Source organism: Podarcis raffonei, chromosome 7, assembly GCF_027172205.1.
Source record: "Podarcis raffonei isolate rPodRaf1 chromosome 7, rPodRaf1.pri, whole genome shotgun sequence".
Taxonomy (NCBI): domain Eukaryota; kingdom Metazoa; phylum Chordata; class Lepidosauria; order Squamata; family Lacertidae; genus Podarcis; species Podarcis raffonei.
In genome coordinates this window covers 87,563,653-87,568,816 of record NC_070608.1, presented here as the reverse complement: position 1 = coordinate 87,568,816, position 5,164 = coordinate 87,563,653, and positions in this window count along the sequence as shown.

The window sequence follows — 5,164 nt, the reverse complement described above, 5'->3', positions numbered from 1 at the left end:
GGTGCAGGTATTTGGAGCGTATTCTTGGATTTTTATGTGAGAAGATAAAAAAGTGTAGTTTTCTCTGCCATCTGTGGAGTTGGGTTGGGGGAATCCAGATTGGGAGGGTTTGGAATAGGTAGGTTATTTTTGGGAGGGTGATCATTTTGATCATGGCTATTTTGTCTGAGAGAGTGAAATTCATGTTTTTCCATCTCTTTAGGTCTTTGTTAATTTGTCGCCACAGGGGCTTGTAGTTGTGGAGGTACAATTTATTGAGGTTTCTGGTTCTTTGTACCCCTAGGTATCTGAACTTGGTGTGACAAAGTTTTATCTTGGTGACATTAGTGAGCTCTTTTTGGGTGTGAGGAGGGGTGTTGAAGCACATAGCTTCTGACTTTGCAAAATTTACCTGTAGGCCCGACACCATTGCAAATGTGTTGAGTTCTCTGATTAGGGTGGTTGCTGTGCTTATGGGGTCTGGTGTTGTGACAATTAGGTCATCTGCAAAGAGCCCTAATTTATAGGTTCTCCCTTTTATTTCCACTCCCTTGATGTCTGTGGCTGCTTGGATTCAGATTGCTAAGGATTCCAGATTCCAAGATAAATAAGAAGGGAGGTGATGGGCATCCTTGTTTCATGACTCTTTGGATTGCTATAGTATTAGAGTCCATATTGTTAGTTCTGGATTTTGCTGAGGCTTGGGAGTATATTTGTTTGAGGATTTGTAGGAAGTTGGGGCCAAATTTCATATTAGTTAGTACTGCTAATATGTATTTCCACTCTAAGCAATCAAAAGCTTTGAGGATGTCTAGGGACATAATTGTCAGTGGGAATTTAGTTGCCTTGCTGTGTTCAATCAGGTTCAGTAGTTTCCTGATGGGGTCTGTTATATTGCGGCCAGGGACAAAGCCAGTCTGGTCTGGGGCTATTAACTTGTGTAGGAAGATTTTTAGACGGTTGGCCAAGATTGATGTGCTCCTGTGTGATTTTAATGCAAGAGTTGGGTGAGATTTCGATTTGTGGCCTGGGACTATGGGGAAAGATGGAATTGGCAACAGCAACCAGAACAGAATCTTACTTTTGACTATATGCGCAGCACACAGCCTTGTTATTACCAACACACTCTTTTGACAAAAAAAAATTTAATAACATAATGGAGGCACCCTTGGTCGAACCACTGGCACCTGTTAGACTATGTAATTGTTCGAGCTGAAGATTGTTGTGATGTGCTCCTTACCAGAGTTATGATGAGTGCCAACAACTGCTGGACAGATTACAGATCAATACGTTCCACGATGGCTATCTAGATTATACCTCATTGCAGGCTTCAAGGGAGAAAACCAAGGTGCAAAATGAACTCTCAAGCCCTTCAAGATCCTATTAAGCGGGATTGCTTCCAAACGACTCTTAAGGACCATCTGCTTTCGGAGTTCCATGATAACACCAGGGAACACTGGACCAAGCTAAAAACATCCATTACAGTGGTACCTCGGGTTAAGTACTTAATTTGTTCCAGAGGTCTGTTCTTAACCTGAAACTGTTCTTAACCTGAAGCACCACTTTACCTAATGGGGCCTCCTTCTGCTGCCGGATCACCGGAGCACGATTTCTGTTCTCATCCTGAAGCAAAGTTCTTAACCCGAGGTACTATTTCTGGGTTAACGGAGTCTGTAACCTGAAGCGTATGTAACCTGAAGCGTATGTAACCCGAGGTACCACTGTATTGCAGCCAGTGAACAAACTATCAGATACCAAACTAAGAAACACCAGGACTGGTTTGATGAGAATGACAGTGAGACTGAACACATTATTGACAAGAAAAGGAAGGCCTTTCAGATCTGGCAAAGAGATAGAAACTGCGCCACTAAGAAAAAACCTATGCCAACGCTAAGGCTGAAGTTCAAAGAAGAACCTGAAGTTCAAAGAAGAACCTAAAGAACACCTGATGGATAAAAAAAGCTCAAGAGATCTAGCACTTAACCAATACTCATGGTGCATGGGGCCTCTTTAAAGCCACAAAGACCATATATGGGCCAATAAATCATGGCATATGCACCCTACACTCAACAGATGATACCACACTTCTAAAAGATAAAGAAGCTATTGCACTGCACTGGAAAGAACATTACCAGCATCTTTTTAACCACAACTCCCCCATAGCTGCTGAGATCCTCGCACAAACCCCACAATATCAAGTTAGAGATTAGCTTGCAGTATCTCCAAATCTGGGAGAGTTGTGTACAGCGATTAACCAAATGAAAAACAACAAAGCCAGCAGACATGATTGGATACCTGCTGAAATCTTCAAAGTGGGTGGAATTGAACTTACACAACAACTTCACAAGCTCATCGAAAAATCTGGGAGAGAGATGAGATCCCAGCAGACTTTAGGGATGCCAAAATGATCAGTCTCTTTTTAAAAAGGTGATACAATGGATTGTGGAAACTACTAAGGCATCTCTTTAGCACCGGCTGGCAAAATTCTTGAAAGCATCTTAGCAAATGGTCTCCTAATAATATCCGAGGCTACCATTCCTGAATCCCAAAATGGTTTTTGACCTTCTAGGGCAGGGGTCAGCAAACTTTTTCAGCAGGGGGCCAGTCCACTGTCCCTCAGACCTGGGGGGGGGGGCGGACTATATTTGTTTTTTTGGGGGAAATGAACGAATTCCTATGCCCCACAAATAACCCAGAGATGCATTTTAAATAAAAGCACACATTCTACTCATGTAAAAACACACTGATTCCCGGACTGTGTGCGGGCTGGATTTTGAAGTTGATTGGGCCGCATCCGGACCCTGGGCCTTAGTTTGCCTACCCATGTTCTAGGGGGACAATGGACACAATTTTCACCACTCAACAGCTTCAAGAAAAATGCAGGGAGCAAAACAAACCCCTGTAGATGGCCTTATTGACCTGACTAAGGACTTTGACACTGGAAATCGCAATGCCCTGTGGACTGTCCTTCTGAAAATTGGCTGCCCAGATAAATTTGTAAACATCATTCAGCTCCTCCATGATAATATGACAGCAACAATCACAGATAACAATGGCTCTCAAAGTGAACCATTCACAGTGGGATCAGGTGTTAAACAGGGTTGTGTTATTGTCCCAACTCCATTTATTATTTTCATTGCCATGATCTTACACTTTGTCGAAGGGAAACTCTTCACTGGTGTAGAAATCATATATTGAACAGATGGAAAGCTATTTAATCTGAGCAGGCTGAAAGCAAAGAGTAAAGTTACCATAACTTCCATCATAGAGCTTCAGTATGCTGATGACAACGTATTGTGTGCACACTCAGAGGATGACCTGAGTCATCCTAAATATATTTGCAGAATCTTACGAAAAGCTTAACCTATTGCTCAACATCCAAAAAACCAAAGTGCTGCACCAACAAGCACAAAACAACCCCTCTGCAGCGCCACAAATTGAACCCAGTGGTGTAACACTGGAAAGTGTCAATTACTTCTCCTACTTGGGCAGTTTCCACAAGGGACAAATTTGATGCCAAAATCCAGCATCGCCTGAGCTCTGCGAGTGCAGCTTTCTCCCGATTGAAGTGCAGAGCGTTTGAGGACTGGGACATTCACAGGGAAACCAACATGCTTGTTTACAAAGCTATTGGACTACCAACCTTACTGTATGTTTGTGAAACATGGACCACTTATAAACGCCATTTCCAACTCCTTGAAATATTCCATCAATGGTGTCTCCGAAAATTTTACATATCACTTGGGAAGACAGGTGAACTAATGTCAGTGTAATGGAAGAAGCTAAGATCACCAGTGTCAAAGCAATGATTATTCAACATCTTCGTTGGACTGGTCATGTTGTTCAGATGCCCGTTTATCATCTTTATTCCCAATTTAAGAATGGAAAGTGAAATACCAGTGGACAACAAAAGAGGTTTAAAGACACTCTCAAGGCAAATCCAAAAAAATGTAGTATAAACACCAATTGGGAAACACTGGCCTGTGAGCACTCCAGTTTGAGAACAGTCTTTACCAAATGTGTCATGAACTTTGAAGACACTCGAACTCAGGACGAAAGGGAGAAACATGCTAAGAGGAAGGCACGTTTGGCAAATCCTCTCTGTGATCAACTGCTGCCCAGAAACCTATGTCCCCACTGTGGAAGGACATGTGGATCCACAATTGGCCTCACTTACAGACTCACTGTAAGGCTGTGTTCATAGTGATACAAATATGAGCACTGCAGAGTTTGTGTATGGACAACTGTGCACACATGCTTAGTGCTGCCTCACAAGATGGCACTGTGGAAGGCAGCAACAGCTACAGAAATATCCTATGGACACCAAGGTCAGTGGGCAGGGCCAGTTGTGTAGGGGAATGGTTTCCTGATATTGATGTTTGTGTGTCTGGATGCCCCAAGAGCTGGCTCAAATGGAGTCTGCCTAGACCCAAATTCCAGTACAACCAGCTGCTGTGCAGTCCCAGTCAAAACCTATTGCAAGAGGGTCAAACACCAAAATAAAAAATAACCGAAATGTTCACCTTTCATATTGTTTTCTGTCAGTGTAGTTTGTGGATAAGCTAAATAATGAACAGAAGCTTCTCTGGAAGACAAGGATAATTTAGATAAGCAATAGGTTTAGCCTTGCTTTTGTTCACTGCTGTGGAATTTGAGTGCCTTCTAGTGGCAAGGAAATCTGTGTACGTTTGAAATTGCTGATGAATGAAATGACCCTCAAAGCTGCCAGTATACACTCTAGCTTGAACTATTGATGGAAAGGAAACGTGGGTCTTTTTACTGATAGCAAGGATGACCTTTATTTTCCATTGCTTTTTGGGGGTGGGAGAGATCTTCAGTACTTTACTGTTGCTTGTGATGTTGTGAGTTGCCAAACAGAGTATTAATGCACATCAAAAGCCCAGGAAGAGCCAGGAGTCGGACTCTTCACATCATTGGACTATGGATGCGTCCACATGGCATTGTGGTCCTGGTGGTGTTGCTCACATGGGAAAGTTTTGTGCAGCATACACAAGATACCATCCTAACCAAAATTCCACACTCTATTGCCCCAATTAATCTGGATATACCATACATTTAAACACACAGACATACACAAATAAATAATCAATCTCGATTAACTGGAAGGAAAATGTGGATGCGACACAAGGTTGCATCCATGAGCGGCCATACAGAAAGACCCTCC